Below are 15045 nucleotides of genomic sequence, written 5' to 3'. Positions count from 1 at the left end.
CAGGTCTGATTGGTTGAGTGCTGCAGAGAAGGTTGTCCTTCTGGAAGGTTTTCTGCTCCCCACAAGGAAATGCTGGAGCTCTGTCAGAGTGACCATCGGGTTCTTGCCACCTCCCTTGCTCCCCCGAACACTCAGTTTGGCTGGGCGGCCCCCTCTAGGAAGAGTCCTGGTGGTTTCAAACTTCTTCCATTTAGGGATGATGGATGCCACTGTGCTCACTGGGACCTTCAATGCTGCAGAAAAATTTCGGTACCCTTCCCTAGATCTGTGCCTCCATACAATCCTGCCTTGGAGGTATACAGACAATTCCTTGGACTTCATGGCTTGGTTTATGTTCTTACATGCACTGTTAACTATGGGACCTTATATAGACAGGTGTGTGCCTTTCCAAATCATGTCCAATCAATGGAATTTACCACAGGTGAACTCCAATGAAGTTGTAGAAACATCTCAAGGATGATCAGTGGAAACAGGATGCACATGTGCTCAGTTTTGAGTGCCATGGCAAATGCTGTGAATACTTGTGTACATCTGATTTTTTTTTTTTTTCATTTTTTATTTTGTAAAATTTTGCAAATGTTTCAAACAAACTTCTTTCATGTTGTCATTATGGGGTATTGTTTGTAGAATTTTGAGGAAAATAATGCATTTCATCTATTTTAAAATAAGGCTGTGACATAACAAAATGTGGAAAAGTGAATACTTTCTGGATGCCCTGTACATCTTAATTAACTTTAATAAAGGGTCTGTGTTTTTATTATGGTGAAACACTATATGTGTTCGCTTTTTTGAGTGGAGGGGCCCGTGGTGAGTGGCAGTGATTAACACAGAATCCAAAACATAGATCTTCAGAAGAAAAGACTACAAGAGCCCTGGGAGCAGACCCCATAAAGGGAAAGGCACAGCTGACCTTTTGTTTTTTGATAACAAGGCCACATGTTAAGGTGAAAGCCTATGGGGGCTGAGACTCACCTCTGGTATTAGTGATGGTGAAGGAGCAAGGAAGGTACACTGAATGCATAAGATTTGGAGAGACGCAAATGTGAGCACATTATGTATTTCTGTGGACATTTGTGTGTTATTCATATGTTCACTGACATTGAGGGGAATTATGGAGTTGAACTGTGGTTCAGATTTTCACAATGTATGCACAATATTACACAATTTTTATTTTTAGTTATTTATTTTATTATTATCTTTTTTTTTTGTGTCATCTAATTTTGGCTATAGTCTCTGCAACACAGATTCACATCACAGGTAATATTGATGTATACAAAGGATAGAGGCTATATAATATATTAAAAAAAATCCAAACAGACATAGTGGTGTTGCCTGGCACTTTATATTTGTATTCATATCCACCATATCCACTGATTGGATATCAGCTCCATAATATTCTGTACTGACTGACTTCGCTATTGTATCAGCTGTTTCCTTTATAGGTACTGGTCCAGAAATTGTATTTTTCACAGAATTATACTGAGAGTTCAAACATTTTTTTCTTTTAATTCAGCAAGAAAATCTAAATTCTAAACTGAAGGGTAATTTTTTATTTTAACTAGTTGCCGCCCGCTCTATAGTCCAAAGAAGACTACAGAGCGGACCTAAATTGCCGGGCGGTCGTACATTGATGTCCTCCCTTGCATGAGCAGCCTGCATTCTCCCTGTGGGGTGCACTCGGCTTGCTAGGTGATCGGTGGGTCCATGAGACTCACCTGATCACAGATCGAAGTAAGGGGTGGTCCCGCCCCCCATCCCGCCCCCTTACCATGTGATCAGCTGGCAGTCAATGACAGCTGATCATGTAAAGTAAAAAGCAGCCGGCGATAAGCTGGTTTTTCTCCTCACACTATCAGTGTGAGGAGAAAAAAAAAAGATTGCTGGCTGCTGTCAAAAGGACATCAGTCCTGAAGAGGAAAGGAATTAATTGTGCCCCCAGTGCCACCTACCAGTGCCCACCAGTGCCACCTGCCAGTGCCCACTAGTGTAACCTACCAGTGCCCACCAGTGCCACCTACCAGTGCTCACCTGTGCCACCTACCCAGTGCCAATCAGTGCCCCATCATAAGTGTCCCCTACCAGTGCCTATCATTGCCCATACATGCCACCTATTAGTGCCCATTAGTGCCCATGAGTGCCGCCTATAAGTGCCCTTCAGCGCCACCTACCAGTTCCCTTCAGTTCTGCCCATAAATGCCCATCGGTGCCACCCATCAGTGCCACCTATCAGTGCTGCCTTATCAGTGCCACCTTATCAGTGCCCATCAGTGTCGCCTATAAGTGCCCGATAGTGCAGCCTACCAGTGCCCATTAGGGCCCATCAGTGCCGTCTCATCAGCGCACATCAATGAAAGAGAAAAACAGTTTTTTGTTTTTTTTCAGAATATTTGGTCTTTTTTTGTTTGTTCAGCAAAAAATAAAAAACCCCAGTAGTGATTAAATACCACCAAAAAAAATAAGCTCTATTTGTTTGAAAAAAAATATATAAAAATGTAATTTGGGTACAGTTTTGCATGACCGCGCAATTGTCATTCAATGTGTGACAGCGCTGAAAGCTGAAAACTGGCCTCGGAAGGAAGGGGGTTTAAGTGCCCTGTAGGCAAGTGGTTCATTTTCAACTTGCAATCAGTAAGGGCTCTTTCACACGGGCGGTCAGATCAGATCCGCCTGTCAGTTTTTTAGGCGGATCTGATCGGATCCTCCATGCAGCTCTATGGGGCAGCGGATGTCAGCGGAGACACCTCCGCTGCCACCCGCTGCCACCCGTATCCGATCCTGTCCGTGAAATCTGGACGGATGGAAACCCTATTTTTCCATCCGTTCAGGTATCGGATCGGATGAGAGCAGACAGGCGGTCCGCTCTCATCCGATCCCCCATAGAGAGCAGCGGGAGCTGTGACACCTCCCTCTCCGCACTGCAAGCGAAGACGGAGCTGTCATCTGCCGGCTCAGCGGGGATCGCGGATCGATCCCCGCTGAGCAGCACGGATCCGCCTACGGAGGCGGACCGTGTGAAAGAGTTCTAAGAGTATAAATACTGTGATGCTTTATAAAAAGTTTTAAAATTTACAGGATTCTCCATTCCACCAGAAGATGATTTACCAATTCACACTTCTGCTTATCTGTACAATCTGGGGAATTAGCAACACTTCCGGTGACAGAAAACTGGTGCCAGAAACTGTAAAAAATGGCATGCATGACATTAACAAACATCATAGACCTATTTAAGGTTTGCACTACCCAGAGAAATAGAAGCTGGTTTGGGTCCTGTAAGTTACTGTAACTAATGAATACATCCTTTTATCTGGCATATGGGGTATGGCCTGTCTACTGACAGCTCACATTTCTCTCTGCCTGTGCAGTGTTTACACTGCACAAGCAGAGCCTGATGACAATGTGCCTGTCTGTTAACCCTGGACAAGGCTGGATTACCAGCTGTCCACTTCCCTTTCTCTTGGCTGAAAAGGGGGGAAGGGAGGGGCAGAAAAAAAACAGAATAGCAGACTGCTAAGCTCAGCTGAACTGTGTCCCACGCCTCACACATACACAGCATAGAAGACAAAGCAGGCCTTATGCCTTTCTTTACATGAACTTGGTGTTAAACCTTATAAGGCCCCTTTCACACAGGCCTTCCGCTCAGGTCCGCCTGTCATTTTTTCAGGCAGACCTGATCGGATGCTCCATGCACACTTATGGAGCAGCGGATGTTAGCGGTGACATGTTTGCTGACACCCACTGCTATCCGATCCAATCCTGTCCGTGAAATCCAGATGGATGGAAACCCTATTTCCATCCGCCTGAAAGGATGGGATCAGATAGGATAGGATGAAAATGGACAGGCTGTCCAATTTCATCCAATCTCCCATAGAGGAGAACGGGGCTCTGACAGGTCCGTCTCTGCACACAGAACGGAGACAGACCTGTCACCCGTCTGCTCAGCGAAGATCGGCGGAACGATCCCCCGCTGAGCAAAATGTAATCCTCTGGGCAGAAAGCCTGTGTGAAAGGACCCTAAGGGTCAGTTTTTTTGGCGGATCTGAACGGTCCCCCCATGCATCCCGATGTCAGCAGAGACATGTCCGCTGACATCCGATCCGTCAAATCTGGACAGATGGAAACCCTATTTTCCATCCGTCCAGCGGATCGGATGGGATCGGATGAGAACGGACCGTTCCCATCTGATTCCCCCATAGAGATGTATGGGGAACTGACAGCTGTGTCTCCGCACACAGTCGCACACAGTGCAGAGAACAGCTGTCATCCTCCTGCTCAGCGGGGGATTGGCGGATCGATCCCCCGCTTAGATAAACGCAGTCTGTCCGACGGATGGCTGTGTGAAAGAGCCCTAAGCTTTGAGCATGGTTGCTTCATTTAAAAAAAAACAAATTAGTTTCAGCTGCATCCCTGAACCTCTCCCTCTACAGCTCTGTCTCCCAGTCCTGTCTCTCAGTTCTAATCACTGTCACAGAAGCATTGAGCTGCCCTCACAGGTGCATTAAATAGGGTGTATAACTCATTATAACAACAAACAGCTAATAACTACATCTCGCACCATTGCATTTCTCATAAATCTACAACTGTGGTTGAACATAGGATTTATCGGTTGCACTTGTACCAGATCATGGATTGTTAGGCATTGAAGCCAAAGCATCAGCATGACAGCCAAAGAATTAGGAATTCTTAACCACTTGTTGCCCGCCCGCTGGCTTTTTACTGCGGCAGGGCGGCTTGGCTGCGTCCAGTCACGTATGCATGTGGTTTCGGCGGGTGTTTAGACACAGCGGGAAGCGGGCCACTGGAGGAGAGGCAGCCATGATCCCACGATCGTCCGGGAAACGGGCAGGCGGATATTCAATTCAGACAGGCAGGGACAGATCAGCAGTTTCAGCTAAGCTGATCTGTCCCTGCCCCCCCCCCCCCCACACACACACACACACACACACACACACACACACACACACACACAGTGAGTAAGCACACAGGCATACATTTAACCCCTTTAATCACCCCCAGTATTAACCCCTTCCCTGCCAGTGTTATTTCTACAGTAACAGTGCATATTATTTAGCACTGATTACTGTAGTAATGTTACGGGTCCCCAAAAAGTTTAAAAAATGTCGGTTAGGGGTCCGATCTGTCCGCCTCAATGTCGCAGTCCCGCTAAAAATCGCAGATCGCCGCCATTACTAATAAAAATAAACAAATAAATAAAAAGTCCAAAAATCGATCCCGTAGTTTGTAAACGCTATAACTTTTGCGCAAACCAATTAAAATACGCTTTTTGGGATTTTTTTTACCAAACATATGTAGCAGAATACAAATTGGCCAAAATGATAAAAAAAAAATGTATTATTGTATAATTTTTTTTTATTGGGAATGTTATATATAGTAGAAAGTAAAAAATATATTTTTTTTTTCAAAATTGTCGCTATTTTTTTGTTTATAGCGCAAAATCTAAAAACGGGAGAGGCGATCAAATACCACCAAAAAAAAGCTCTATTTATGGGAAAAAAAGGACATCAAATTTATTTGGGTACAGTATCACACGACTGCGCAATTTCCCGTTAAAAATAATGCAGTGCCGAATCGCAAAAAATGGCCTGGTCATTAAGGGGGCAAATCCTTCCGGGGCTGAAGTGGTTAAAGGGAGAGGTCATCAAAATCAGCCTTCATTTATTTTTCTTTTACGATAGATAATTTTGTTCTTTGATAGCTCTACTGGTTGTGACATGTTAGGTTATGAAATGTGTGGCACATAAAAGGATTCTGTAATTACCACTGCCATTTCAATTCTAAATGGCTTCCCTAGTACATTTTTAAAAGTGTCTGAATGGTAGCTATGTATTTTGACACTTAAACACTAGGTTTTATTTAATAAAAAAAAAAAAAAAAAAATCTAAACTTAATGCCTATTGCATACTTTTTCCCAAATCAAGTAATTTTCCCATTGTCAGTAGATTCTTATTTCACATATAAGATTTATTGAAATGAAAATAAGCAATGACTAATATAATTAGGAGCAGAAAATATCATCTAGTTTAATTAGACAAAAAGCCTGAAAGGGAAAGATTGCATTTGAACATGTTTCACATATGGTAAACCTGTGAAATCATTCACAAAATAATTTGCCTTGTTTTTTTAATAATATACATCATATATATATTTACCTTGTACACATGATAACTTGGCTTCTAGTGTGTTGTTGCACCTTAATCCTTTAGCTGCCAAGCCAATGTCATATGTCAGCAGCAGCAGGGGTTTTACACAAACTATCTACTTATGGACCTCCGTCAGAACCTGTCACTTAAAATATGCTATTGCAAAGGGGACATTGAACCTCTATATGAGAGCAAAAAAAGTTATCGGAGAAACAGTGTGAAAAACAAATGGTACACCAAACCACTTAAACCACCCCCCAAAAACAAAAGATTTGTGCCCCCATGTCCACACACACAAAATACTAAAATCAAACGTTGGGGGAACCTATATGAGAAAACATTAATTGGGCTACATGTGTTACATATCTGCAGGCCCAATAGAGTAATTGAAATACATTTAGGATGATCATGATCATGGGAGGAGCTTATGGACCATGGTTAAACAAAACCTGGGCTTCCTTGTACCTATAAAATATGCTTTGATTGCTTTGCCACAAGCTGGACTCTAAGGGACACATATAAACATCAACACAATCATTTAGAAAATGACTTCCAATACATCTGGCTTTGTATACACTGAAAATAGACAGAGAGCTTAAAAAAGAGGATTATGAATGTCCTGAGGACTCAGGATGGAGCCAGAAAATAAGTACTGCAGTATAAAACAACCCTTAGGGAGAGAGAGGGAAGGATTGCTATGGTATATGGAAGAAAGGAAGGGGGATCACTATGATACATGGAAGGCAGGAAGGAAGAGTTATTATGGTACATGGAAGAAAGGAAGGAGGGATAACTATGGTACATGGAAGGCAGGAAGGATCACTATGGCACTGGGAAGGCAGGAAGGATCCCTATGACAACTGGAAGGCAGGAAGGCTCATTATGGCACATGGAAGGCAGGAAGGATCACTATGACACCTGGAAGTCAGGAATGATCAGTATGGCACATGGAAGGCAAAAAGGATCACTATGGCACCTGGAAGGCAGGAAGCAATTATCACTATGGCACATGGAAGGCAGGAAGAAAGAATCACTATGGCACATAGAAGTCAGGAAGGATCACTATGGTACATGGAAGGCAGGAAGGAAGGATCACTATAGTACATGAAAGGCAGGATCACAATGGTGCATGGAATGCAAGAGGACTATGGCACATGGAAGGCAGGAAGACTATGACACATTTAACCACTTCCATACCAGGCCATTTCTGGCACTCCGTTCCTACATGTAAAAATCATCATATTTTTGCTACATAATAACTCAGAACCCCCCAACATTATATATATATACATATATATATATATATATATATATATATAGCAGAGACCCTAGGGAATAAAATGGCGGTCATTCCAACTTTTTATTTCACACGGTATTTGCGAAGAAATGATTAACGCATTTTATGAATTATAAAAAAAAACCCAAAACAAAACACTAAAGTTAGCCCAATTTTTTTGTATACTGTGAAAGATGATGTTATGCCGAGTAAATAGATACATAGCATGACATGCTTTAAAATTGCGTACACTCGTGGAATGATGCCAAACTTTGGTACCTAAAAATCTCCATAGGCAACGCTTTAAAATTTTTTACAGGTTACTGGTTTAGAGTTACAGCGGAAGCTATAATTGTTGCTCTCGCTCTAACGTTCACGGCAATACCTCACATGTATGGATTGAATGCCATTTACATATGTAAACGTGACGTATGCATGCGTTTGCATCTCTGTGCGAGCGTGCGGAGACGGAGGGCACTTTAATTTTTTTTATTTTTTATTTAATTTTATTTTAATTTTTTTATTTTTACACTTTCCCTGTAGTTTTTTTTTTTGATGAATGTATGCATGTTTGAATGTAATCATCCCTTGTAATAGGAATAGTGAATGACAGGTCTTCTTTATGGAGAGATCTGGGGTCAAGAAGACCTCTAATCTCTCCTACAGGCTGGTAAGCCTGAAATAATAAAAAAAAAAAATGATCTAGGCTATGCAGCCGAGATCACGGCAGTATTGACAACTGCCATGCTGGGCGTGGCGTCATAACATCATGCTCGGGCCTCTGTGAGTCATAGAGACTTCCGGGGACTATCTGGTCCTCGGCAGTCTCTATGGTGTACTTTTGTCACTGGCGGATTCCTTCTCTGGCTCGCCGATCGCACGGGTGAGCCGGTAGAAGCATGCTATGAAGCCGCTATGATTGTTTTTATGGTGCAGAGAATCGCCAGCTGCTAAAAAAAAAGGATATCTGAATGATGCCTGCAGCTGTAGGCATCATTCAGATATCCCCACTTAAAGCCAAGGACGTCATATGACTTCCAGCGGTAAGGAAGTGGTTAAGGAATAGAGAGATGGGAGAGTTCACTCACCCAAGGCTGCATTGTCTTCAGAGACATCAGGACAGGACCACTGGCTACTTTTAAATCTCCCGCCTACACTCCTTCCCAGGCACAGGTTGACTGCATGTGGGAGTTGTGGGCGGGCACAGGGGGGACATGGGAGAAGGTGGGGCAGACCTAGCCTACCTCCTTCTCCCTCCTCCTATGGGATATACAGAATACAGCGAGCAGGGGATGTGCAGCAGGCGGGGGGGGTTATGCAGCTGGCAAGCCGGTGGGGAGGTGAGGGGGACTGTGTTGCTTGGCACTGAGTGAAGCCGTGGTGCCCCCGACTGAAGTGCGCTCTACCTTGGCATCTACCTTGCCTATAGGTAGCACTGGCCTTAAGTTTACTCACAATCTCCTCTTATATTTTACCAACAAACTGAATAATATAATGTGTTTGTGGACACTAAAATTACCTTTAGTGTATTTTTTGTTGAAATTTGTGCTTAATAAATTGTTGTGCTAATATAGTGTGACATTAATAAAATTGGTACTACAACCATTTTATTCTACAGGGTCTATGTTTCCAAAAATGTTTTTACTTCTTATGGGTTTTAACTAATGATCTGGCTAAAATTATTGTTTTATTATGTGTGCAAAAAAACAGAAACATGACTATGACTTAGGGGTTAAGGAGGAAAGTGCTGCCTCTAGGTGAGCCTGCTCTCTGTGTGTGCATTGCTATAGATATATAGCTGGAAACTTAGAATGTTTAGAGTTAGGGACCACAGTTATTAGAAGTGCCTTGATATGGTAGGGTGGCTTCCAAATGTACTTGCACTTGCAACAAAAACTTATTTTAACCACTTAAGCCCCGGAAAATCTTACCCCCTTCCTGACCAGGGCCTATTTTGCCATTCGGCACTGCGTGACTTTAACGGACAGTTACACGGTCGTGCGACACTGTACCTAAACTAATTTGACGTCCTTTTTTCCCACAAATAGAGCTTTCTTTTGGTGGTATTTGATCACCTGTGCGATTTTTTGATCATGCGCTATAAACAAAAAAAGAGCGTCAATTTTGCAAAAATAACAATATTTTTCACATGTGTTTATATGAAATGCCCCAAAAAAATTAAAAATCAAAATGTTTTAACATTTTGGGCCAATTTGTTTTATGCTACATATGTTTGGTAAAAAAAATCGCAAAAAGCGTATCTTGATTGGTTTGCGCAAAAGTTATTGCGTTTACTAACTAAGAGAAAGATTTTTGTTGTTTTTTTTTTAACGAGTAATGGTGGCGATCTGCGATATTTTTTTTGCGGGACTGCAACATTGCGGCGGACAGATCAGACCCTTGACTGACATTTTTGACACTTTTGGGGTTACCAGTGACATTACTACAGTAATCAGTGCTATACATGTGCACTGTTACTGTAAAAATGACACTGGCAGGGGAGGAGTTAACTTTATTTGAGAATGAGGGGTTAAGTGTGTCTAACTGTGATTGGATGTGGCTTGAGGTGTAAGAACAGAGATCAACGGTCCTACATAGCAGAACCGTATGCTCTCCATTCTTACACAGGGAAGAATGACAGGCGGCTTTGTTTACATTAGCCGCCTGCCTTTCTCCCGCTATAACGGACAATCGCGAGTGCCCGGCGGACATTGGGTCCGCTGGGCACAGGCGCGGGGGGGTCCATGAGCGAGCGGGAGCGCGCCTCCGGCGGCGCGAGCTCGCTCCCTAGAGCCTCACAGGCTAGCAACGTAGTCCTACGTCGCTTTGCCTATGAGGGGCTGACTGCCGCAGTAAATATACTGACGGCAGTCGGCAAGTGGTTAACCACTTCTGGACCAGAATATTTTCCCCCTTAAAAACTTCTGGACCGGAAGATTTTCCCCCTTAATGACCAGGCCATATTTTGCGATTCGGCACTGCGTTATTTTAACGGACAATTGCATGGTCGTGCGACACTGAACCCAAATAAAATTGATGTCCCTTTTTCCCACAAATAGAGCTTTCTTTTGGTGGTATTTGATCACCTGTGCAATTTTTATTTTTTGCGCTATAAACAAAAAAAGAGCGACAATTTTGAAAAAAAAAAAACAATTATTTACTTTCTGCTATATAACATTGTCAAAAAAAAATCAAATTTTTTTAACATTTTAGGCCAATTTGTTTTCTGCTACATATTTTTGGTAAAAAAAATCGCAATAAGCGTATTTTGATTGGTTTGCGCAAAAGTTATCGCGTCTACTAACTACGGGAAAGATTTATGACATTTTTTTTGTTTTTATTAATATTTTTTTTTACTAGTAATGGCGGGATCTGTGATTTTTAACAGGACTGTGACATTGCGCCAGACAGATCGGACCCCTAACTGATATTTTTGACACTTTTGGGCGACCAGTGACATTACTACAGTGATCAGTGCTAAAAATATGCACTGTTATTGTACTAATGACACTGGCAGGGAAGGGGTTAACACTGTGGGTGATCAAGAGGTTAAATGTGTACCTAGAGGCATGTTTCTAACTATATGGGGGTTGGGCTTGTGAAATGATCACAGAGACCTGTGATCCTATATAGAAGGATCACAGGCACTCTGTGTTCATTCCAGAGAGAAGAACGGTCAGCTGTGTTTACAACAGCTGACCATTCTTCTCTCTCAGCGGGGAGCGATTACGGGTGCCAGGCGCCAGGCAATCGGAGCCACCTGCCCCGTACATCAGAGTCCCCGTACATCAGAGTCCCCGCTACCGGCGCGCGACTGAAGTAGACCCATGTTGTTTCGTGCAGGAGGGCCGCCCTGCTGCCGTAAATCGCCGGTGGGTGGTCCGGAACCGGTGAATGCCCAGAGAAGTTGAAACAGATTAATTAGGTTTTCTTGTTAGTTAGCTGGGGACCCCCTTTGTATTATTTTGTATATTACCCTGCACAAGAACACCTTTCTCCTTTTGCTGGTTTCAAATAGAGAGGAACAGAACAGTTACCAATTCTGCTATTATGGATTTGGTGCAAACACATTTTGAAAGTCTTTAGAGTGCAGCACACCTTAATGTAATGCTACGTTTACCAAATCTAAGATCGATTTAGGTTTAAACTGATCCCACATTTAGAAAGTATGCTTTTTATACATTGTAGCTTGATAAAGAATTAGAAATATTGAATAAAAAACAACATTACTTTGCAGCAATACTGTTTGTTTCATCATTTTTTATTGCTTGAACAATCTGTTTTTTTTTGTTTGTTTTTCTGTGTTTAGCAATCATTTACATTTTAAGCTCACTTTATATAAAGGACTTATAAAACCATTTTTAAATAGAGTTTACTCCAGTGGAATAGCTACAGTGGCCTCTAACAAGGTATATTGATCAGAGAGAAGTGAGTTATTGATATCTAAAATAAAAAGAACAATGAAGCTGATCAATATTCTAACAACCTTTTCTTCACAACATTTATAACTCAATATATCTGCCATGCTTAGTGTTTAAAAAGCAAATCTCTCAACATAGAAGTCTTGTGACTGTGAGACCCTTTGTTTGAGACTCTTACCAAGAATGTCTAAAATTAAAACAAAACATTAATTCCTTTGATATCACCTCACTGCTACTAAACGCAATTAAAGGGACTTTAACAACATACTGTATTTCTAGTCTACCCTTGGATTTGTCTGGCAAATTTATTAAATTATATCTTTTTTTTTTTTACAACATTCCCTATATCTTTGAAGATGTTAGCATTTAGTGATGGTTGATTCGGTTTGCTTTCAATTCAAGAGCAAGTTTAGCGAACACCTCAAAAAAAATCTATAAAATTGAGAATTACCATCCTAACCTTAAAAATCAATTCTCTCCATTTTCAAGACTAATAGGCAAAATATTATCAAAGAAAAGACGTGAGGAGCTTGGCACTGCCCTGGGAGACCTGTATCAATGCAAAAAAGTGCAAAAGAAGAATTCCAAATATGGCATTTTTTTTATATAGTTGGACCAATGTCCAAGAAGAAGCTGTACATCACTGTAGTAGACACTGCTAATACAGTAATCACCACTAACTTCTGGGTCCCATGCCAAGTGGCTGCCCTGTGGCACTATGAATGCAAAAGGTTGGTTTCTGGCACAAGTGTCATTCCGAGGATGCTTTGCATTCTCTCAAGGAATACAAAGCATTCTCTGATTGGATGAGGTAGAAAGGTAGTAACTATGTAAAATTTGTCATACCTCGCAGTTTAGTGGGAAACAGCTCTATTATTAGAACTTAAAGTGAAACATTAAAAATGTGCAATTTCTTTAAATGCTGCTCTTGGGGGGTACCTTAAACCTGCCTAAAAAGTGGTGCACTTGTACAATGTACACAAGCAAAACGTACATTTTGAAAGAAAAAAAAATGTAAAGGAATGGTAAACAGCCATACATGCAACCTGTGTTTTTACCTCCTCCTGTAGCCATACATGCAACCTGTGTTTTTACCTCCTCCTGTAGCCATACATGCAACCTGTGTTTTTACCTCCTCCTGTAATTTGTTGCCATGTATGCACAGCCTATAGTAGAGTAAATATTTACGTTCGTGTGTCATTCATGTTTAAATGTGAGGCAAGCAGCATGGCACTGCACAGTAATGACCTATGTCTGCAGTGTGTAAACAGTCCAAAAGCTTAAACACCAAGTGCTGAGATCATACAACCATATAATCAAATGGGTAAAAATGTCAATAAAAGTCATGAAAAGTCCCAGGCAGCTGTGAAAGCACTAGGTGTAGTGGCCGAACAGATAGGTACACACACACACACACAGCGCTCAGGGACTTGGATGCAATTGGCAATACACATGAAAGATCATAGTTCTACACCAAATGTCTGCTGAGAATGATGGAAGGAAGAACTGCCATTGAAGAATCAGCAAACCACATTTATTGGGACATTGAGGATAGTCTTAAAAACTTGAACCATGGCATAAAAATCCAAATGCCAACTCACGGACTGTGACAGAAGATGCACCACTCCTCAGTATGCAGCTCATGTGAAAAACTCCTAGGTGTGCAAGCCGGTATGAGGAAGGCTTGAGGAAGAGATGACAATGTCTGCAGTAGCGCAGATGCAGAGCCACTGGACTGGGCGGGCATGCCAGCGTTCCAGGGATGACAATGGCTGTGAACTGGCCAGAGGACAGCAGAGAGTCATAGATGGCTGGAGTAGACCGCAAGCCCTGGGGTTACCGTGACGATCCGTTTTGCGCCCATGCGCTTTTTCAAGGACTTCATTCTCAACAGACATTTGGGGGTTTATTTACTAAAGCTAGAGAGGGCAAAATTTGTCACAATTCTGCAGAGAAACCAATCAGCTTCCAGGTTTTATCGCTAAAGCCAATCCTGCGGGATCCTGCGAAGTGTGTCACTGCAGCCTACGGCGGCCGTATCTTCGGCACGACGTGACGCTCGCAGGGGGGTGGAACCGGTGGCAAATTCAAATAGTAAAACACACAAACACACTGATATATTGCAATCCTATTGGATTACATTACAAAATAAAATCAATTTACATTGGTTTGCCTCCCAGTGCCCTTTCCTGCAGTTTTACTGTACTTTATATATATATATATATATATATATATACATATATATATATATATGTATGTATACATATTATATGTATACACACACATACATACATATATATATATATATATATATATATATATATATATATATATTTTTATATATATATATATATATATATATATATATATATATACACACATATATATATATATATATATATATATATATATATATATATATATATATATATATATATATATATATATATATATATATATATACAAACACACACACACATATATGTATATATATATATATATATATATATATATATATATATATATATATATATAATTTAACTTATTTATAGTTATTTATTATATTATAAATTATGATTTTGTGTTTCAAACGTTATCATACTTGAGATGTTATAAAGAAGAACGCACAGTAAAAAAAAAAAAATCATAAGTAAATAGTTGGTTTGGGCTGCTCGTCCTTAAGAATTACTAGCAAAATAATGGTACCGCTTCCAGCACCTAAAATCGGAAACAATCATACCACCAGGGAGGTTAATGTGTATTGCTAATTGCATCCAAGTACCTGAGCGCTGTGCGTGTCTCCCTAATGTGTAAACAATGCAGCTAAATGATGTGTTTCATCACATTAGCACTCCCACATTTTGATGCAATACAGAGAGGATAAAAGGCAAAACAGGAAATAGTCCTATCCAAATACATAGACAAAGGGGATCAATCAGCTTTTACACTACAAATGTGAACCTATAATTACATGGTAGGGCAATGCAAAACATCAGAGAATATAACTACCCTAATAGGCAGCACATAGGTGATTAATTTTTTTCCTTAAGCCAGTGGGTTGAAGAAAAATATGACTCAATTACCCCATCCACACATTTGAGGTGGATGGGGAAATCCTCCCGTCTGAGCTATTGTATTCTGGCAGTGGGGAGACTTCCCTATAGTCAGAATATACAGCTATAGCTGGAGG

Source organism: Pelophylax lessonae (genome assembly GCF_965119305.1).
Source record: "Pelophylax lessonae genome assembly, chromosome: 4".
Taxonomy (NCBI): domain Eukaryota; kingdom Metazoa; phylum Chordata; class Amphibia; order Anura; family Ranidae; genus Pelophylax; species Pelophylax lessonae.
The sequence above is the reverse complement of the archived record's forward strand: the minus strand, read 5'-3'. Positions refer to the sequence as shown.